We start from the raw sequence: 23361 nt of genomic DNA, 5'->3' as shown, positions 1-23361 counted from the left end.
CAGCCCACTTAGGAGTTTTCTGCCTCTTATCATTCGCTTTTCTTTGGAAACTTTCTCTTCTTTTCTCAGCCATGTTGAGAAACATTTTCTCTTGTTCATGTAATGAACAGGTCAAGTTATCTCTATGTGCTTCACCTAAATCTATGGTACCTATAGTCAGAAAATATTCTCCCATATAACGTGTCACGTCACTTTTTGTAGTACAGAGTTCAGATTTCCACGTACAGGAAGTTCAGAAAATATTACGTCTGAGTTAGAGTAATAGTACTGTAACGGTCCTCTTTTGTAAAATAAACTAGCTAAAATACTACAGGAAATTCCATACGTTAGGGGCAAGTGATGGTATGTCACTCCCTCAGCTACAGAAGTAGGTAGCTTCATGCAAACATAACAGTCTTCTATTTCCATGGTTTCTACATAATGCACTAAAAGGTTAGCGAATACATTTAAATGAGTCCTGTTCTTAATTCCATGATAATGTGGTCCTTCCTCATCTGGTGCTTCTAAGGCCGTTTTTGTTTGTCTAATGCTAAGTGCTTTCTCATGTCCTTCTACACTTTGTAATGTCACTTCTTCTGCATTTTTCGTCACAGTCTCTGTGGGGTCAGTATTAGTACTTTTGCTCATCATATAAGGAATAGTAATGGTTAGTCCTATCCATAATATTAACACTAAGGCTACACTACATATACATACTTTACAGCATGTTTTACAGCAATTACGTCTAGGTCTTCCATTCACATTTGAATCAGACATTTCTGCTCAAAAGAAGCTTTTCAACCCCTCTTTGTAACTTTGCACAGGTAGCTTACACTGGGCAATCTCAGGTTGGTTCGTCTTCTTTGGCAGACTGGTCAGTAGTCTGTTCTTCGTCACTTTCGTCACTTATCTCAAGATCCTCAAATTCCTCCAACACCAGGAAAGTCCATTCAGGATCCTGATACTTTTCGTTCTGTCTTTTTATTCGGGCACTTCTTCGCTTACTGCTTCCTCCAGGTGGTTCTGGTTTACTGGAAGCTTGTTTCCTTTGCTCAAGCTTCTCCTCTACAGTTTTCAGTCTTAGTCTCAGTCTTTTGATGTACCTTGGTTCTGTATTTTTCTTCTTGAGTCTTTTAACTGGCACTGTGGTTGGGCTTTCGTCTAATGCGCTTTTATTTTTGCTCAGTTGTGGCACTTCTGCTTCTGTCTCCTTTTCACTTTCTATCTGACTAGTCCCAGGTCTTATATCTGTTTCTTCTGCCTGGTCACTAAGCTGGCCTTGTTCAGGTGTAGACTGGGTTTTACTTTTGAGCGTTTCAATTTCTGTATCCTGAACACATTCGTCTATTTCTATCTGATCCTGTTCAAGCACTTCGAACCTTTGATTTTCTTCCGCTTGAACTTTCGCCCTAATATCTGTCTGTCCTTTTTCAATTTCAGGAGTTCTTGGAGGTGTGTCGATCACCTGTTCTGTCCCTATCTGATCTACTTCTTCATCAGATTTGACATGGATTTCAATAATCTGATTGTCTCCTCCTATTTCTGTCTCTTCCTCACTATTCCACTCTCTGTCTGAGTAGGTTTGACTTCTTGTTCTTATGGGATCATCTGTCAGGTCGATTATGGGTATCCACTCGTCTTGACTGGTGCTCGGTTGTTCTTCATCAGCTACTTCAGGACCAATGTCTGGAGACTCCTCAGCTGGACAACCTTCAGCGTCAGTTTTCTTGTCTTCGGTCACCTTCTTGGTGTGGCTGGCATGGATCCACTTTGGTACTCCTGCACACTTCACCGCTGTCGTGGTCACCAGGATTACCTGTCTTGGCTTTCCCCACTTCGGTGCAAGGCAATTCGATCGAGTGTGTTTCTTGAGTACCACCCAATCGCCTGGAATCAATTTATGGACTTGAGTTGCTGGACTGGCGACGGCGTCTTCCCCAATCTGGCGAGAGATAGAACGCACTTGGTCACCCAGTTGCTTGCAGTACTCAAGTACCAAATCATCAGAAATGCTTATCAGTTTGTGTCCTGGTACCCATGCTTGTCTCATCCCTCTTCCCATTAGGATCTCATGGGGACTCAGGCCTGTATTTCGGTCTGGAATACATCGGATTCCCATCAGAACAAGAGGTAAAGCCTCTATCCAGTTCATGCCAGTAGATTCACACATTTTCCCTAATCTCGACTTGATAGTGCCATTTACTTGTTCCACCACTCCAGAAGCCTCTGGACGATATGCACAGTGTAGCTTTTGTGTAATCTTGAAGGCTTTACAGAGCTGGTCAATTATTTCATTCTGGAAATACCCACCTCTATCTGATTCAATTGTGACCGGAACCCCGTGCCTAGGTATTAGTTCTTGTAGTAACAACTTGGCTACAGTGATGGCATCATTCTTCTTGGCTGGGTAAGCTTCTACCCATTTTGAAAATAGGCAGACAATGACAAGAACATATCTCATTCCTTTGCAAATGGGTAACTGGAGGAAGTCGATTTGTAATCTTACAAAAGGACCTCCTGACTTTCCAATTTTTCCCATCTCAACTACTGTTTTCTTCCCAGCGTTGAACTGTTGACATGTCAAGCACCTCTGGCAGAGAGACTATGCTACTTTCCTGAACTTCGAGCTGTACCATGTCTGTTGCAAAACACGAATCATGGCATCCCTACCAATGTGTGTATCTCCATGTATCAATCTGGCCACAGAAGCAAGCAGGCTGTCAAGCAACACAGGCATACCATCAGGGCCAACAATGACACCATCCTCGCTTCTCTGGCGACAACCAAATTTTCTCCATCGTCCCTTTTCCTTTGGTGTCACTGCATTCTGTAAATCTTTCAATTCTTCCCATGTAGGCACATCCTCAAACACCATAAGTTGGCAGCTGTTTCCATATCCCCCAATTTGATATTGACAGACATTCGATGTCTGGCACAATGTTGGGCTACTTGGTCAGCATATCGATTACCTACTGTCACATTGTCGTCACCTGATTTGTGAGCAGTACACTTGACCACTGCCAATTCTTTTGGTAAATGGATGGCGTCCAGTAATTCCTGTACCACTTTTCCATTTCTGATAGGAGTACCTGAAGAAGTCAGAAACTCTCTTTGTAGCCACAATTGGCCGAAGTCATGCACAACCCCGTACCCATACTGACTGTCAGTATATACGGTTACTCTTTTATTTTTCCCAATTTTACAGGCTCTTGTTAATGCAACCAATTCAGCTACTTGTGCAGACTTCACTCTAAATAGACAGGATGCTTCTATAGTGCGTGATACCGTGACTACAGCATAAGCAGCACTTAGGCCTACAGTTTCATGTCTCAGACATGAGCCATCAACAAACAGCTCGTAATCTTCTACAGGCAGGGGCATTTCCTTGATATCTGGACGTGGTTTGGTACTAAATTCAGTCAGGTCAATGCAGTCATGCTCGACCTCTCCCTTTGCTTCTGCAATCAGTGACTCGGGTAACAATGTTGCTGGATTCAATATGTTACACCGAGTAATGACTACATTTGCAGCACCTACTAGAATCCTCTCATACTTAGTCAGCCGACTAGGTGTGAGATACTGGGTCTTTGTTCTTGTCAGTAGGATTACAACTGCATGTGGAACATACACAGTAACATGATGTCCCATAACGATGGATTCACTCTGTTCAAGACTCATGCAAGTTGCAGCTACTGCTTTCAGACATCCAGGTAATCCAGCAGCCACTGGATCCAAAGTAGCAGAGAAATATGCTACTGGACGTCTAGTCAAACCATGCTCTTGAGTTAGGACTGACAATGCACAATTATCTCGTGTGTCACAAAACAGTACAAATTCCTTTGAATAATCAGGCATTCCCAATGCTGGAGCTGTACATAGACATTCTCGTAATTTAGTAAAGGCTGTCAGGTTTTCCTCGTCCCATTCCACTGGGTCTTTTGCTCCTTTCTTTGTCATTTTTATCAATGGTTTTGCTAGGACTGCAAATCCCACAATCCAATGCCTGCAGTATCCTACAACTCCAAGGAACATTCTGATTTCTTTCTGAGTATTAGGTAACTGCATGTTTCGAATTATCCTAATTCTTTCTGAAGTAACTTTCCTGATACCTTTCTCTATCTGGTGCCCCAGATATTTTACTGAATTGGTACAGAACTGTAGTTTGTCAGGTGATACTTTGTGTCCTCCTTCACCTAAATGGTTCAGTAAGGCAATAGTGTCAACAACACAATCTTTCTGACTTTTAGACGCCACCAAGAGGTCGTCTATATATTGCACCAAAACTGAATTTCCAGGTAAGACTAGGGATTCAAGGCACTTTTTCAGAATCTGATTAAAGATTGAGGGGCTTTCTGTGTAGCCCTGGGGGACGCGATTCCAAACGAACACGTGACTGTCGAATGCAAATGAGAAAATAAATTTGCTGTCTGGATGCAATGGGATCGAAAAGAATGCGTGACATAGGTCAATCACGGTGAATCACTTAGCATCCCAGGGAATTTGATACAGGATCACTGCAGGGTTCGGAACAATAGGACAGCAAGGAACAACAATTTTGTTTACCTTTCTCAGGTCCTGTACTACCCTGTACTTACCACTAGGTTTCTTGATGCCAATTATAGGGGAATTACATGGGCTACTCATCACTTCTTGTATGATATTGGCTTCTAGCAATCTTTTTATTTCAATGGCCACTCCTGCCCTTACTTCTGCACTCATTTTGTATGGCTTAGTATTGGGGTAAACTGCATCTTCTTTTATGGCTATTTTAATTTGGTCTACATTTGCCATTAATCCAACATCCTTTCCAGTAAAGTCCCATACTTCTGGTTTCACGGTCTGTTGGAGTTCTTCAGGTAAGTCTTGTATTGTCAGTCGTTTAATTTCTGAGTCAGGTCTGATTAACATTAATTTGTATATTCCATCCTCGTCTGGGGTTTGAATTTTGACGCCTTTTGGTGTGCAAAAGATGGTGCAGTTCATTTTACACAACAAATCACGTCCTAATAAGTTTACAGGACTGGTATCACAGACAACAAATCTGTGCATTTCTTTGAAATTCCCTATTGTAATCTCCATGGGTTCAGTAACTGGGGTACTAATCAATTGATTAGATACACCTACTACTTGGATTGCTTCTCCCGAGAGGGGTAGGTTTGGAACATCTGCTGTTCTTACAGTAGACCGGGTAGCTCCAGTGTCCAACAGAAAGGTGACATCATTGCCTTCAACCTTTCCTTCAATGTATGGCCCTGACTGGCCTACTGGCAAGGAGGCGCCAAGTACACACTCCTTATCCTTCCCCCTCAGGCACCGTCAGTAAGGTTCATCACAGAGGAAAGTGTCATTCAACAGAAATTGCAAAGTTGCTGCATTTCTATCCTCCTTTCCTCCCCAAATTTCATGTCTTCACCTTGCGGTGTCTTTCCCTTAAAATTCGATCTAGGCGCACGAGGCAACTGACTCGCCTTTACCTGTTGCTGGGTCTTTCTTTGTTTTTCATTCTGCGTCTGTGGATTTAAATCAGGGGTTTGGGGGTTATTACTCTGTGCATATGGACACTCGTCTCTCCAGTGTCCTATCTGTCCGCACCCGTGACATGGAAACTTCTTTTTAGCTTCCTCTCGACTCATTTTCACTTTGGGCTTCCCTCCACCCCCAGAACCTTGGTTTTGGGTATTAGTATTCATTTTATTTAACTGCTTTTCTTGTTGCTCAGCTAATTTTACTTGTGCCCACATAACCTTTTCCTTCAAAGCCTTTCTCTTATCAGCCATCTCGTCTTTGCAAAGTTGCTGCATTTCTATCCTCCTTTCCTCCCCAAATTTCATGTCTTCACCTTGCGGTGTCTTTCCCTTAAAATTCGATCTAGGCGCACGAGGCAACTGACTCGCCTTTACCTGTTGCTGGGTCTTTCTTTGTTTTTCATTCTGCGTCTGTGGATTTAAATCAGGGGTTTGGGGGTTATTACTCTGTGCATATGGACACTCGTCTCTCCAGTGTCCTATCTGTCCGCACCCGTGACATGGAAACTTCTTTTTAGCTTCCTCTCGACTCATTTTCACTTTGGGCTTCCCTCCACCCCCAGAACCTTGGTTTTGGGTATTAGTATTCATTTTATTTAACTGCTTTTCTTGTTGCTCAGCTAATTTTACTTGTGCCCACATAACCTTTTCCTTCAAAGCCTTTCTCTTATCAGCCATCTCGTCTTCGCAATACTTTGCGTATCGCAAGACTTCATCTATTTTCTTGGACTGCCAACAGATTTTATTGTCTTTGATCCATTGACAAATTTCAGGTCTTAAACCGTTTACAAACCTGTAAATTAAGTGGGTCATATCCTTCATCTCAATATTATCTATGCCACTATAGGTTTTAAACACCTGTAGCAATCTTTCATAAAAGGAATGCACAGTCTCATCTCATTCCTGTGTAGTTCTATCTATTTTGGTCCAATCAGTTTCTTTTGCAGGCACCTTCCCTTTCAGATGTAACATTACTTGCTGGTATTTTTTCATTACCTCATCAGAAGGAGCTCCTGAAATAGGATCCCTCGCGTATTGAATTTGAATTTGAATTTAAAAGCATTTGTAAAGCGCTCATATACTAAACAGTTTCTTGGTGCTGGGAGCAACAGTGGTAAAAAACAAGCAGACAGAGAAAAGTGGCTAACCAGTAAACGCTTGCTGGAACAGAAGGGTCTTTAAGGCCCTGCGGTATTCCATATAAGACGGTAGGAGTCTTATTGAAGGGGGAAGGGCATTCCAAAAGGTGGGGGCCAGAACTGAGAATTTCTGACCACCAGCTCTTTTCTTTTTAAAGCGTGGTACTGCCAGCAAGCCCAAAGAAGAGGAACGGAGAGCTCTCGGCAGGCAGTAGTTTGTAACGGCAGAGTTGATAAATGCCGGGGCAGTGCCCGCTCGGGCCTGAAATGTAAGGCATCCCAATTTAAACAGTGCCCGCTGCTTAATAGGGAGCCAGTGGAGGGCTTTTAAAAGGGGGGTGGAGTGATGTGACTTAGCCAGGCCATAAACCAGGCGAGCTGCCTGGTTCTGGACCAGCTGAAGACGATGGAGGGCATATACGGGAGCACCATTGAGAACGATGTTCCCGTAGTCAATCTTTGACAGCACCATGGCCATTACGATCAATTTGAGGGCGGGAACAGAAAAAAAACGGGAGATTTTCCTGATAGTCCGTAGGGAAAAAAAACAGGAAGAAACAACTGAGCTAATATGTGAGTGGAGAGTGAGTTGATGATTAAGAGTAATGCCCAGCGTTTTAACTGAAGGGGAGGGAATAGGGGGGGTGCCTAAAGATGAAGGCCAAAAAAGGGGTGACCATGGATTTGCGACCCCGCCCGTCAAAACCAGCTCCGTTTTGTCCGGATTTAATTTGAGATGGTTCGTATTCATCCAGTCACGGATAAATAACATCACGGACTGGAAGCTGGTTTGACCTGGCGAGGCCGGAGACAAATCAAAAATAAGTTGGAGGTCGTCGGCATAATTGTACACCACGACCTCCATGTGCTGCAAAGCAAAAATGAGAGGGAAGATGTATAAATTAAAAAGTAAAGGGGAAAGGGAAGAACCCTGGGGAACCCCACACGTAATTTCACGAGAAGGAGCAGCAAATTCTGCCAGATGGACAGCCTGGGAGCGGTCAGACAGGAAGGACTCCAACCAGGCCAAAGGAGGGCCCTCGATGCCCGCCAACCTGACACGGCGTAAAAGGATGGAATGGTCCACCGTGTCAAAGGCGGCGGACAGGTCTAATAAGACGAGGGCCTGGGGCACGTTGGAGTCCGATCCCTCCCTGAGTCGGTCCAGAACTGAAATGACAACCTTCTCTGTGGAATGGCGGGGGCAGAAGCCCGCTTGGCAGGGGGCAAGATAATTGCTATCCTCGATGAAGGAGCTTAGGACCTGCGTAAGATGGGACTCAGCAATCTTCCCCAGGAAAGGGAGGAGAGAAATTGGCCGATAATTAGCCGGGACACCGGGGTCTGCCCCGGGTTTTTTTAATATAGGGATGATCGTAGCGGCCTTAAAAGAAAGAGGAACAGTACCCTGTTCAAATGATTTGTTTAACAGGGTAAGAGCAGGGGAAGGACAGTCTAGAAAGATCTGGCTTAATATATGTGCTGGGCAGATGTCAGCTGGGGAGCCAGATTTCACCCGTCTGAGAAGAGAGGGAAGTGAGTCCAAAGTCAGAGGGGGAATGTAGGCTAGAGACTGGCTATTGATGGGAGTAGGGCCCTCGCAAAAAGAAGGTGAAGGGGAGGGAATATTTGCCTTAATGATAGCCACTTTCTCTACAAAGAACTCATTGAGAGAGTTGCATAGAATCTGTGAGGGGGGGATTTTTGACTGAGTCCTGTCGGAGGCCGCCAGCTCATGGACCATCGCAAAAATCTCTCGAGGCTGATTCTCAGCCGCCAGGATGCGTCCAGTGCAGTAGTCTTTTTTTGCGGCTACAATATCTCGCTTGTATTCAGACAGGACTGTAACATAGAGCTGCCTGGCTAGTGGACAGTAGGCACGGCGCCAGGCGCGTTCGGCTTGTCGCACTGTAAGTTTCTTGGCTTTTAAAGCTGGGCCAAACCACTTATTAGTGTTGTGAGCTCGGTTAATAGTTACCCGTTTAAGGGGGGCTATATGGTCACAAGTTGTAACAAGCCAATCATCTAATGTGGTAGCATGAGAATGTAGAGTCAGGCCCTCAAAGGCCGGGAGGGAAGAACGGAGTGAGCTGCACAAGGTGGAGATGTCAACTCGACTCCAGTTCCGGGTCCAAATGTTTTCAGGATGGCGTGAGGGGACTGGGGTGTTAAGGGCCAGTGAAAAGGACAAGAGGTGGTGGTCCGACCAAGCGCATGGTAATACCAAAGGCGCCGAAATGGGGATGTTAAGGGACCATATCTGGTCAAGTATGTGCCCCTGCCTGTGTGTAGGAGTGTGGACATGTTGTAGAAAATTCAGGCTGAGGAGTAAAGCAGTAAATTCCTTAGATATTGCATCCTCAGCAGGATCACCGGGCCAAAAATTAAAATCTCCGAGAACCATCACTGAGGCATTATTAATGGACAGAGTGCCTAGGAGTTCCTGCAGTGAAATGATAAAACCAGGTGAAGATTGGGGGGGGCGATAAACCAATACACAGGTGAGAGGAGTTTTAAAAGAAGTGGACCGCACTACTAGATAATCTGACATTGGCAAGGAAGAAGAAGCCAGTGTCTGAAATTGTAGCCCCTCGCGCGATATTAGAGCAACTCCACCCCCCGTTTTTCCGTTTGAGCGGTCGACACGGAGGGCAGAGTACGAAGGGGGAAGGGCCGCCAGGACGTCAGGGAGAGAGTCCTGGCGGTACCAAGTTTCCGTTAGGAAGAGCAAGTCGGGGCTCTCCGTATCCAACAGATGGAAAATATCAGTTTGATGCCGCACTGCGGATCTGGTATTCAGCATGACAGCAGAAATGGCAGGGATACGGGTAGGGACACATGGGCTGGGGGCAGGCGGTATGATAGACAAGGGAGCAGGTCTGAGCCCAGGCGAGCAAGGACCAGGGCGGATAATACCGTGTGCTGTAATACATGCAAGTGTGACGGAGTCAAGTAAATAGCCAGCGTCTAAAGAGTGTAATACTTGCGAGGAATAGGTACGCACATAGGCATGATGGTATGGCCCTGGTCCCGGCCTGGCGCGGACGGGCGCAGACGGGCAGGACTTTGGCGCGACTTCGGCGCGAAGTCGGCGCTCCCGCTGCGCTTCCGCCATTGCGTCATTAAGTACAAGAAAAAGAAAACCACTAGCCCGCTGACCTGCCAATCGGCCAGCAGGGCGGAAGTGAGGATGAGGGGGCGGAGGAGGGGTTTCGTGCTCGTGTGGCCACCGCCGCTGCAAACGGCACAAGCCGTGGCGGATCGGTGCCTGGAGCCAAAGAACAGAGAAATAAAGGAAAACGTTGCGCCGAGGAGCGGCGATCTGAGGCAGGTAGGAGGATTGTTCTCAACTCAACAATTCAACCAGCAATACAAATAACAAAATAAAATTAAAACACAGCGCAATATTTCAGGTTATAAAAGTTTAAAATTAGAAGCCAGGAAAGCGCGTAGCCTCCGCAGCCGCTCTCACCAACTGTAAGCGCCGAGTGCCGGCTGCGCAGTGCTTTTGAATACCTATTCCAACCACTAGCCCGCTGACCTGCCAATCGGCCAGCAGGGCGGAAGTGAGGATGAGGGGGCGGAGGAGGGGTTTCGTGCTCGTGTGGCCACCGCCGCTGCAAACGGCACAAGCCGTGGCGGATCGGTGCCTGGAGCCAAAGAACAGAGAAATAAAGGAAAACGTTGCGCCGAGGAGCGGCGATCGGAGGCAGGTAGGAGGATTGTTCTGAACTCAACAATTCAACCAGCAATACAAATAACAAAATAAAATTAAAACACAGCGCAATATTTCAGGTTATAAAAATTTAAAATTAGAAGCCAGGAAAGCGCGTAGCCTCCGCAGCCGCTCTCACCAACTGTAAGCGCCGAGTGCCGGCTGCGCAGTGCTTTTGAATACCTATTCCAACCACTAGCCCGCTGACCTGCCAATCGGCCAGCAGGGCGGAAGTGAGGATGAGGGGGCGGAGGAGGGGTTTCGTGCTCGTGTGGTCACCGCCGCTGCAAACGGCACAAGCCGTGGCGGATCGGTGCCTGGAGCCAAAGGACAGAGAAATAAAGGAAAACGTTGCGCCGAGGAGCGGCGATCTGAGGCAGGTAGGTGGATTGTTCTCAACTCAACAATTCAACCAGCAATACAAATAACAAAATAAAATTAAAACACAGCGCAATATTTCAGGTTATAAAAGTTTAAAATTAGAAGCCAGGAAAGCGCGTAGCCTCCGCAGCCGCTCTCACCAACTGTAAGCGCCGAGTGCCGGCTGCGCAGTGCTTTTGAATACCTATTCCAACCACTAGCCCACTGACCTGCCAATCGGCCAGCAGGGCGGAAGTGAGGATGAGGGGGCGGAGGAGGGGTTTCGTGCTCGTGTGGCCACCGCCGCTGCAAACGGCACAAGCTGTGGCGGATCGGTGCCTGGAGCCAAAGAACAGAGAAATAAAGGAAAACGTTGCGCCGAGGAGCGGCGATCTGAGGCAGGTAGGAGGATTGTTCTCAACTCAACAATTCAACCAGCAATACAAATAACAAAATAAAATTAAAACACAGCGCAATATTTCAGGTTATAAAAGTTTAAAATTAGAAGCCAGGAAAGCGCGTAGCCTCCGCAGCCGCTCTCACCAACTGTAAGCGCCGAGTGCCGGCTGCGCAGTGCTTTTGAATACCTATTCCAACCACTAGCCCGCTGACCTGCCAATCGGCCAGCAGGGCGGAAGTGAGGATGAGGGGGCGGAGGAGGGGTTTCGTGCTCGTGTTGCCACCGCCGCTGCAAACGGCACAAGCCGTGGCGGATCGGTGCCTGGAGCCAAAGAACAGAGAAATAAAGGAAAACGTTGCGCCGAGGAGCGGCGATCTGAGGCAGGTAGGAGGATTGTTCTCAACTCAACAATTCAACCAGCAATACAAATAACAAAATAAAATTAAAACACAGCGCAATATTTCAGGTTATAAAAGTTTAAAATTAGAAGCCAGGAAAGCGCGTAGCCTCCGCAGCCGCTCTCACCAACTGTAACTGTATTCCTCACTAGGCCAACCAATCACAATTTTACATTCTGTCCACAAGTCTACAGGAACTACGATATCGAAAAACCCATCCAGATCTTTCCACAGGCACTTTTGTACCTTTACAAACCTCTCTACCTGCCTGTACCAATCCACTGGTTTCTCTCGTAGTTTTGGAAAGTCATTAGTAAAGGACACAATATCCTGTCTGGACCATGGAACGTGCACATACTTCCCACCTGGCACTTCTCGCATGGTGTATAACTGTTCTGGCTTGTCAGCTTCCTTTAAAACAAACTCAGAAGTCGTCTGTTTGGATCTAACCTCTTCCTTTTTCTTTGCCCACCTGGCTTTCCACTTTTCTAAGTCTCCCCATTTTTACAATACGGTCAATAATTCTTTGATCTGCACCTTTTTCCCTGACACATTCATATTTTCAAGATCTTTGTCTGAGAACTCAGTTCTATAGGGTTTTTGTAATGGCTTTGATTTCGAAATATCTATTCCCATACTAGCTGCAGTGTCTGTTAATTTCTCATGGAACACTCTGGCATTACGGGTAAGACTCTTGCAGATAAACAGCAGCTCTTCTTCAGAATAAGTATTTAATCTGTCTAAGCCCACATTTCCAGCCATCAGTTCTTCCATTTCTATTCTCAATTTGTAAATATCTAATGGTTTTGTCTGAGGAGTTTGTCTCTCTAATTCTCGACTCCATCTCTCAATCTCTTCAGGAGTCACCAATGTGACACTCTTGGTACCTGAAGTCGATTCCATTTGAATCTCTCTTGTATTGAAAGGATTATGTCTCTTCTGCAAACTCCTTCCTGGGTCTCTAATCGGCAAATCCATTAAAGAAACTTCAGATTCACATTCGCTCGTCTGATCATCTACAATTAAGGGCTCTTTTCTCGGCTGCACTACAGTTGGGGTAATGATCGGAGCCTTTGGACTCCCTTGTCTATCCCCATACAAAGGAACAACTGGTCCAATAGTTACTGGGATTGTCAAGGCTTCGGGGCTTGTATTTAACTGGGAGATTTTCTGAATTATTTCGGTTCTTTGTTTAGCTAGAGCCTCGCGCTCTTTTTCCTGCAGTATTCTTTCCAGGCTTATTTCAGGTACTATTTGCGGAGTCAATGTTGGGGCAGTTGGATGCGTCATACTTGGTCCTTCACCATAATTAGGTTTCGGGAACAGGCTTCCTGTGTTTAAGGATCTCGGTTCTTCCTCATAAAGAGGTCTTGGACAAAAGTCTCTTTCACCTGAATATCTTGATTCTCCACTAAATGGTAGTCTTAGACAGGTGTCTTTGGCACCTATGGGTCCTAGGCCCTCGTTATAGGAAGGTATTTGACAGCTGTCTCTTGCGTTTACGGATCTATTCCCTTCCTGACATGGAGGTCGTTGGGAAGCATTCCCTACACTAGAAGATCTGGGTCCTTCATTATAAGGAGGTGGATTTTTCATAAACAGGTCATCCAATAATTCGTCATCTGAATCCCCACTGGACACCCAATGCTTGGTCTTTTCTGTCTTTTTCTCTCCCACAGGACCACCCATTGCCATCATTGGATACAGTCCTTCTACTATCATATTCTGTCTCCACTGTTTCATCTTTTTCTCTCTTGTCTCTTGCTTCAATTTCGGATACCATTTGGTTAACCCTTTGTCCATGCGGGGCTTATCTCTTTCAAAAGCCTCTATCTCCCACTCTTCTAAAGCTTCGTATTGAGTCAATCTGGGTCTGGGATGTAAATCATTCATTCGGGTTCTCAAATTAAAAAGGATTCTGCCATTAAATGTACCTTCCAATGGGAAAGCCAAAATTCCATCATCTTTTGTGTACTCCGCCCAATTTTCCAACCATACACAAGAGTGGTACCCTTTATCAAACATCATGAAAGATGCTGGAGTATTAGGTGGCGGAATAACAACACCTTCTCTAGTTTTGATAGGTTTTTCCTTTTTGAAATAATTCTTCACTTTATTTACAAGTGACAATTTTCTCTTATTTCCGTACATAATGCTGGTGTTATGACCTTTCCACTGATCGTTCTCAAACCCCAAATGTCTTGGATCAGGTCTAGTCACTGGCCTATACGTATGCCACATATAACTTCCTGCAAGCGACTCTGTTTACAAAAATCACTCCCAATCCAAATGCGTCTTCTATTTTCGTGCAACCAATCAAATGCGCGATTTCAAATAGTCTCGACCAATGGGTGCGCGGCTTTTCCGTGAGACAAGTTCTCACGCTTCGGCGCTCACCCCTCCTTTACAATACTAGCTCTGCTACACACCCGCTGTTTCTACCAATCCCAGCGCGGCACAGAGTGACGTCAGAGCAGCTCCGCAACTGACTCCCTCCTTCACAAGGTAACGGAAACTTTTATTTCTTTCTTAAAGTGCAAGTGCTTTAGTTATTTAACAACGTAAACATATTCGCCACTGTACTCGAGTGTCTAGACAGGAAAGATTTGTTTCACTGCAAGTAAACTTCTTGTTGTCTACTTTTCATGTACTACGAGTAGATCTCTTCTGCCTACCCTTCACTCAAGCATTAGAGAACCTGCTACTTCTTTGACTCATCCACTTCTTTCCGGGATATATACTAAGTCTAAAGTTTCACTAGCGAACTCCTTTGCTATCAATCAAGCTTAGATGAACCTGCTACTCCTCCCGTGTGATCCTTACTAGGTTATATCACAATAGAAGTTTTGCCAGCGAACTCTTTGCTATCAGTTATTCAAACATACATTCAGAAAACCCTAATTAGTGCTTCCAGTCCTACCTAAACTGCACCAATTTTCCTCAAGCCAATGACCTCAAAGCGAAGTGGATTCTCCTCACCACTCGCTATTCAATTCCCCGGGGATTCCAGACAACATATAACAATTACTAACGAGTTTTGTTAGAACATAAATCAATATAACAGCAAGAAAAACTGTTTAAAACATTTCATAATTTTTAAAGCAAAAACATTTTGCGTGATTGATCAATCTAGCAACAATAAAATGTTCACAGTTTAGCAGCAAATCTTTATAGCAGCATCCGACCTACCTACTTATCTTAATTAGTCCTACCTAATTTTAACTAGTCCCAAACCATTACCTCTGCTACCAGAAAATTACTGATAGAGCGCGCAGGTCACCCGGCCAACAATTTTACCATATATGTATCGGGCCCATAAACTTCACTGTATCATATACATTAATCGGGTGACCTTACACTCAACTACCAGTAACCCTTGATCCTTCCTATTTATTTCCAGTGTGCCCGACTTACCATTCCACCGTTACGGGTACCTAAGATCACAATGGATCAGGGAGCTAGCTGTAAAAGAAAGGCAGACACAAAAATACTTATACTTATTCTATTTGTACTTTATAATAACCACAAACTCAAGAAGTTTTGAAAACCTTTATCTAAATTTCATCAAGCTCAGAAAACATGAGGTTTACAACGAGCAAGCAATCGATAACCAGAATTACAAAGAGCACGTATCCATAAAGGAAGTAAACAAAACCAACCATTTGAGAATCTAAAGGGAGGTAAGAACAGGGAACATGCTAGGCAGCAGTTTCAGAATTTAGACTTAGTATGGAGAGACTAAAAGACGGGGAGAATAAAAGTATACTAGAATTTCAAAGTGAAATTATTTTTCCATAAAGAGGAACTATAAGTAAAATGCAAATAGACCATACTAATAAACCGGTGCAATTACTTGAATCGACTAAACCATGGGTAAAGACAAAGAACATCTATGTATCATGAGCTGAAAAAGGAATATACTAAGGATGGGTGAGAAAATGGAACATGCTAGAATAATCGACAATTTTATGTATGATTTGTTCATTCAGAAATGCAAAAAGCATGGAAAATCAATTTTCGCAAGAGTATGACTTTATTAAAGCAAAAGAAGGAAATATAGAAGGTGCAGTATAGAGTTTCAGCACTATATTTACCTAGAATGGTGTGAAGACCAACCCTGGCCACAGGTCAGTTAAGGACAGGAGGAACCCCAAAGGAAACCCGTCATCAGTAGGACAGCAGGTGCAGAATGGACACCCCAGGACAGGACAGGAAACCCAGATTAGGATCAGGACAGGACCACCAAGGCACGACCAGCACCCGCAGTTCGGAAGCAACGCCTGCGCTCCACCCTCTCTGCAGCTATCAGTCAGAACCCCGATTGGGTTATCGAACTCCCCAGCAAAGTGCTCCGCCAGCACTTAAGGTTTCTCAACAAAACCCTTGAGTCTATGGAAATTTCGGACAGAGTGCTCCGCAGCCCTCTGTATCAAGTCACCTATTGAGTGCGTTGGGTCAGTGACAGGTCAGCTATTCAGACAAGTCGGACAATTTCTCTAGCTAAACCTAGGCTAGTTATACTGTTTTCGGGTCAGTGTACCACCCCCCAAATGTTGCAAGTGTCAGAATCCCCGATTTTGATTGGTCCCCAAGTAGGATAGGTCAACACACCAATCACATTTATTTATTTATTTATTTATTCAAAGTTTTGTATAGCGCGAACAAGATCCTTACAGATATCAGAGCGCTTCACAGAGACAGGGGTAGGGGCAGCAGGAAAGAACAGGAATAATGGGAGCAGTATACTAGTCACTAACATAGTAGGATAATAATAACGTACAGAGAACATATCAATATACAATCAGGTAGACAAGTAATATATCCATATACAATCAGGTAGACAAGTAATATAAGACGGCACAAGTCATTAATCTCACTACAGAAGTGTTCAGGTAAACCCTGGATGTGTGGGTGGCTTATACCAAATTCTTAGGCTAGAGAGAACACTGAGTGGGGCATCGGGAGGGTGATTCAGTGAACCAAAGTGTATCATAAATTGGTCGGTAGTAAGAGGGTAGCGTAGTAGTGTCACCATCAAGTATAAGTATAGTGCCAATGGACAAGGTGAACAGTGATACAAAGCGATGCAGAGTCTCTGATCCAGTACCTATAAAGTTCAGGAGATCTTGGCCAGAAGGATGGTTTTCACCTCTTTCTTGAAGAGTGCAGTGGAGGAGATAAGCCTGGTTTCAGGAGGGAGCGCATTCCAGATCCTGGGTGCCATTCCTGAGAAGGAGCGCTTGTATGTTTTCTCTTTCCGAAATCTACGAGGTTTCAGGAGTAGATTTTTTGTACTTCTATTGGATCTCGAACCTCCTGATATAGACAACTTTTGAGCGAGGTAGTTGGGTGCATTGTGGTGCACCGCCGCGTGTGTCATAACTGCAATTTTTAGCTGTATTCTGGCTTCAAAAGGCAGCCATTTTAGAGACTTTAAGTCTGGGGATATATGCGAGTGTTTTCTTGAGCCAGTAATGAGTCTCGCGGCAGCGTTCAGGGAGGCTCTTAGGGGTGCCGTTGTGGATAGCGGGAGTCCGCTGAGGGCCACAATTCCATAGTCTATTCGAGGGATGACTAAAGCTTGTACAGCAGTTTGGAAGTCTTCGGCAGGGAGGAAGGGTTTAATTTTCCTCAGTGTGTTGATTTGGAAGTTAGCTCCTTTTGTGGCTTTGCTAACGTGCTGCTGCATGTTGAGCTTGGCGTCGAGTGTGATGCCTAGGGATTTCGCCGAATCCACGATGGTAGGTTGGACATTGAGTGCTGTTAGGTTATTGAGCCAGGTTTGGGTGGTGGAAATTTTCGCCGGGGGTGAGATGAGTAGGAACTCAGTTTTCAGAGCATTTAGTTTGAGGTGATTATCGGCCAACCAAGATTGAGTGTTAATAAGTGTGGAATTCAGATGTTTGATATCTTCCAGGGATTGTAGCTTTAGGTAAAGTTGTGTGTCATCGGCGTACATATGGAATTGGACATTGGAAGCTTGGAGCAAGGTGGCGAGCGGTTCCATGACGAGGTTGAACAGTGTGGGGGAGAGGGAGGATCCTTGTGGAACACCTAGATCTGCAGGCACAGGTGTAGATAGCACATTGTCGATCTTGAACTTCTGAGTCCGGTTATGAAGGAAGGACGAAAACCATTTGAAAACAGTTCCCGATAGACCCATTCTAGTGCTTAGCAGCTCCAGCAAGTTCTCATGTTTGACCGTGTCAAATGCTGAAGAGAGGTCAAGAAGGATGAGGAGGCAGGACTCATTGCGATCAAGGATTTGGAGGGCGTCATCAATTATGTGTGTCATAGCTGTTTCCGTGCTATGTTTCGCTCGGAAGCCTGATTGATGAGGGTTGAGGAGGTCAAATTGATCAATGTGTTTAGTTAGTTGGAGTTGGACACATTTCTCCAGCAGTTTGGCCAGGGTGGGGATATTGGTGATGGGACGGTAATTGTTTAGGTCAGACGGATCAGCTGTAGGTTTCTTGAGTATAGGCGTGACTTGCCCCACCTTGAGGGAGTCTGGAATGAGACCTTGTTGAAGGGAGCTGTTGATGATTTTGGTCCAGAGAGGGAGGAGCAAGGGGATGAAGTCTTTTACAGCATTAGCAGGTAGGGGGTCAGTGAGGTGATTAGGGGGCTTCAAGGTGCCGAGCAGTTTGTGTATTGCTTCTTCCGAATAAGTATCGAAGTAGAGCCAAGATGCATTGTTTTTAGGTTGAGTGTTAGACATCCTGGTGTGGTTGGAGAATCTGCTTACCTCCATGATGAGATCATTTCTTATGTTGTCAGTCTTTAGCTTAAAGAAAGCAGAGAAGGCTTCACAGTGTGGGGTGTCGCTTGTTGTGCTGTTTGATTGTAAGGGTTGTGTCTTTGTTTGAGTCTTGATTAGTTCGAACAGCTTTCTTGGCCTGTTTTTTGCTAGGTCCAACTGGCGGCTAAAGAAGTCCGACTTTGTGCGCTTTATTTTTCTGAAGTAGGCATTTCTCTTGTTCTTAAGCCTTTTGAGATGCAGTGATGAGGGGTCAGATCTCCAGGTGCGCTCTGCCATTCGCATAGTACGCCTGTCGTCATTGAGTCTGTCGTCATACCAAGGGTTGGAAATTTTGGTGGAGACTCTCTTCAGTTGCAATGGGGCGACTTCATTGACTATTGTATTCATAGAGATACGGTAGTGGTCGGTCCGTGATTGAACATCCGAGGCACCTGAAGGGGGAAGGAGGAGATTGCCGATGTGGGGAGGCAGGGTAGAGGGGTTAAGATTCTTCATGTCCCTTTTCCAGGTTTTGGATTTGGTTGGTTGGGCCGGGTTAGGTTTAACTTTTTCGTTGATAAAGAAGGTGATAATATGGTGATCTGACCAGTCACAGGGTTGGATCGCCTCCAGTTGGGTAGAGTTCTCTTTGGCGATGATGAGATCGAGTATCGAGCCTTTGTCGTGTGTTGGTCTATCGCATATTTGGGTGAGGTCAAGCGCATTAAGGAAAGTTTTGAGACTGTTCACCACTGTGTCTTTCTGATCGTTCCAGTGGAGATTGAAGTCACCCAGGTAGACTTGGGTGGTCTGTCGACCGGCATTGGAAGTGATCATGTCCATGAGTTGTTGGGTGAATATGAGGTTGTCACCAGGCGGGTGATAGATGAGATGTAAAGCACAGACTTGTTTGCCCTCGCTGGTGATGTCGAGGCAGAGGAGTTCACAGGAGGAAGGGGAGGGGGAGGTGGCTTTAGTAACGGAGAGGTTGCTCCTAAAAATGCATGCAATTCCCCCGCCCGTCTTGCCCGGAGGCCTGTCCAGTCTAGTGATGTGATAATTGGGGGGACTAGTATGTCCATAATCGGGGTAGAGGCTTCAGTAAGCCACGTTTCAGTCAGAATGGCTAGGTCCAGATCCATTGCTGAGACGAGATCAGCGATGTCGGAGGAGTGTCTCTGGGCCGATCTGCAATTGAGTAGGATGCATTTGAGTTTGGGAGAGAGAAGGGTGGTCGAGCCTTCTAGTGTGAGGGGAACTTTTCTGAGGTTGTTAGGGACGGAACCTCTGTTGTTGAGTGATGGGAGCCTCAAAGGATTTGTAAGGATTGTGGGTATGGGGATGTGTGTGTTGGATATGTGTTTTATCGGACCTGGGCCATAAGAGCGTAGGAGAGAGCCTAGGTCGCGGTCCGACAGTGGGTTGAGGACACGACGGGGGCGGTGGGAGTTATTGCGAACGGGGATAGTCGGCCAGCGCGGGTGTCGTTGGAGGCGGGGGTGTGTAGGGAGGGTGTGTCGTTTGTAGGGTGGTGGGATGGTGGGAGGTAGACTGGGCTGTGAGAAGAGAAGGTCTTTGATTGCGTGGACATCTTTTTTGACTTGTAGAAGATCCTCTTTGACTTGTTGGAGGGTGGATAAAGTCATGTCAAGAGGTGGATTGGAGGTGACGTTGGGGGTGAGAGCCATTAGAGAATGGTTGAGTAGTGAGCTAGAAAGCGGGCAGGGTATCGAGGGGGGGGATATGCTAGCGTTGTTGGAAGGTTCTGCGGTGATACTGAGTGGGATGGCATTCAAAATGTGTGCGGGTTTGTGGGCGAGGGGTGTGGGTGAATTAGGTGGTGGGTGGGAGGCATAGGTGGTGGCGTCAGTGGGAGACGGTGCCGGTGAGTTGAAGAGTGAGTGAAGGCTGAAGACAGTGGGGGAGACAGGAGGGTAGTGGGGGCTGAGAATAGGAGGGGGGAGAGAGGGGGATGCTAATGTAGGGGAGGCGGTATGTTCTGTAGGATTGGTTGGGAGGGTGAGAGTGTCGTGGGTGAGAGTGGGGAGGGAGCTGGGGAGGGAGAGGCATCTGCCGTGGGGGGGATGGGAAGGGGGGGTGGATAGACTCCGAACGATGGTGTGTTCAGGTGGTGGCGTGTTGTGGGTGGGAGTTGTTATGTCAGGGGGGAGAGGGATGGGGGGTACGAGTGGGGGGTCAAAGGGGTAGTGATAGAAGGGCGGCTAGTATATGAGGTGGATAGATGTGTGACTGCGCTTGGGGAGTGTGGGGCGTTAACAGCAGGTGGGCGATTGACTAGGGTGCTGGGGGTAGAGGTGAGGTGCGTGTGGATCCGACGCTGAGCTATGTTAGAAGTGTTGTGGATGGGGGCTGCGACGTCAGGGGTGATAGTGCTGGTGGAGTTCTGGGTGGGGGTCCGCAGCTTGGAAAGGTGCTCTTTGAACTTGGGGAACAGGTTGTCTAGTAACTCCAGGTTCTTGTCCGTGGATTGAATTTCAATTCTACAAGCCTATATTAACATATTCTGGGACCGCCTATTGATTTTGGGGTTCCCATGACATACTCTACAGAATACAATGAATAAATTACATTTGTTTCATTTGCGGGACTGTTTAGCTTCTTCTGCTAGGTGAGGGTGCATCTTCCCAGGCACATCTTGGCTGAGACCTCTGGTTGGCAGGGATTCAATGCCACCGGCAGAAGACTGTCATGCGCAGAAAGGTTGTTCAAGATGGATTCACGAGTGTCTCTCAGACCCTCAAGAACGCGGTACATGAAAAATAAGCGAAAACAAATTAAAACACAGAAATAAATGATTACACTGTATACCATGAATTGCTACTCTATACCCCTTATTTTATAGTAACTATAGCATTAGGATTAGAGGCAAAACAAACAATGACACAAAACCAGCAGCACAAGCTTCACCATGTGAGGATACAAAGAGGCCATCTTAATGCTAATGCGTAAGCGCAAAGATTCCCACCAGAACTGCAAGTACGTCACGTCACGTGAGTGTGACTAACGCATGCGCAGAAGAAAACCCGCTAAGCAGCGGCCATTTTTAGTGACAAGCGTTATTAAGTTTTAGTAAACACATAGGCAAGCCTCGCTAGGACACCCCAAATGTAAAAATAAATGGAAGTTAGTAAGACAAACAGGTTGGTATACTTTGTTAATGTTATTTGGGGTTCATGAATTCAAGCAAGTCGCGTAATATGAGAATCCTTGCTCCATCATGAGCAGGGTACTAGACAGCCTGGTTTGTGCACCAGCACAGGGGAAGAGAGCAGCAGCAGCCCATTTTCTGGAAGTCTGGCTCCACGCTGCTTTTTGCCACTTACACAATGCAAACAAATTTTCTTCATTGGTCTCTCCAACATATTGCAGGTTTCCCAGCTGGTGTAATGCTGTCATGCAGTGGCCTACACCCACAGAGATACGGCACAGTAGTATACAGCTGCTCTGACAACAGGAGTTCTCCACTTTTGCCCCCTTCTACTTCTCGACTGGGCCGCCTCTCTTCCAGTAGAGTGTGTTCCCTTATGCCCAGTGTTGATGCTCAACTTCCAGAAGGCCCTTAATTTTGCGGCAAACTTGTGCTTCTGACCACAGCCCACTTCATGGTTCCACTCTCTCCATCAGTGGCATAGCTTCTGAGGCCTCCCATCCCCTGTTGTGCCTGCCATCTTGGTTTCAGTGGGGCCTCCACCATGCATCAATTATTTAGCAAACTAGTAAAAGTCAGAGGGCTAGGTTGGTTCTGTGAACTCTCCCCAAGTAGTACTTGATCTTGCCAAGACCCTGGAACCCCCAAGCTATGTAGGGGCTGATTACGAGTCTGGTGGTCCATGGACCGCCAGACTCGCAGTGCCTGTGGGCCGACTGCAGGAGTATGACTGGCTGATTATGAGTCTGGCGGTCCATGGACCACCAGACTCGCAGTGCCTGTGGTCCTACTGCCGGATTATGACTTTGTGTCGTTCTGATGGTTGGACTGCCAGTTGTGCCAGGGAACTGCAATTCGCTGGTGGTGACGCTGCCAAGGGGCAATGCAATATGCTGGTGCGGAACTGACACAGTCCCCCCGGGCACAACATGTGCCCCCCCTGTCTGCTTGCACCCCCAATTCCAGCACGTCATAGACTTCACAGTCCATGCCGCGCTGTAACATTTTTGCCATTCCCATTGCAGGGCCCTTTTTCAGGGCACCGCCGTGGGAACGGCAAAAGGATCGTCCGCCTAAATCAGTGCAACTCGTAATCAGACGGGCTGTGTTTGCACAGCGTTGGCGGTTGTGTGCCGGCGCAAAGCAGGCGCAGCTACACCAAAGTTGTAATCAAGCTCTGTAGACCACTCATGCCCAGGGAGAAGGAACGCTAATTGGAAGCTCAGAATATACCAATGGTCCATGAGATAGCAAGCTCCGCCCTCTCACCTTTCTAGGTGTAAAGTCCTATTGCATCAAAGAAGACATCCTAGGTGCCCACACACTGCCAGGGTTTGAAAGTTCTCATTATGTTCTCATTATGCACACTTCCCTTCAGCTCAGGTCCATAATTACTCGATGTGGCACTTACCAGCTGTTAATGCCCACGACTAAAGGCAATAATGCCTAAATTAGACTCTGTATGGTACAGATTGTTGCAAAACTGTTTCGCTCTTCGAGTGCAAATGGTCTCAAATCACCACGAGAAGTAATAAAACAAAGGGGCATATTATCAAGAACAGGCGATAAAATTATCGCTGCTTCATCGGCAGGAAACTGCCGCTAAAGCGGGGATAATGGGCTTGATAATAGGCCCATGTGAATTCCCATAGCAGCCCAGGTTCTGGTGTTCACCTGGGCTGCTATGGGAATTCACAAGGACCTATTATCAAGCCCATTATCCCCGCTTTAGCGGCAGTTTCCTGCCGATAAAGCGGCGATAATTTTATCAACTGTTCTTGATAATATGCCCCAAAGTGCCTTTCTGAAATCCGCAGTGCTGCACCTGACAAACGAATTGTCACTGAATGGTCCCTTCATAATCGACGGTCTGTTCGAGGCACAGTCAGGTTTCTTATGCCTGCTCTTGCCGTGACAGCAAGCTTGCTCTGTGC

Source organism: Lissotriton helveticus, chromosome 12 (assembly GCF_964261635.1).
Source record: "Lissotriton helveticus chromosome 12, aLisHel1.1, whole genome shotgun sequence".
Lineage (NCBI taxonomy): Eukaryota > Metazoa > Chordata > Amphibia > Caudata > Salamandridae > Lissotriton > Lissotriton helveticus.
Note: the sequence above shows the minus strand (reverse complement) of the source record.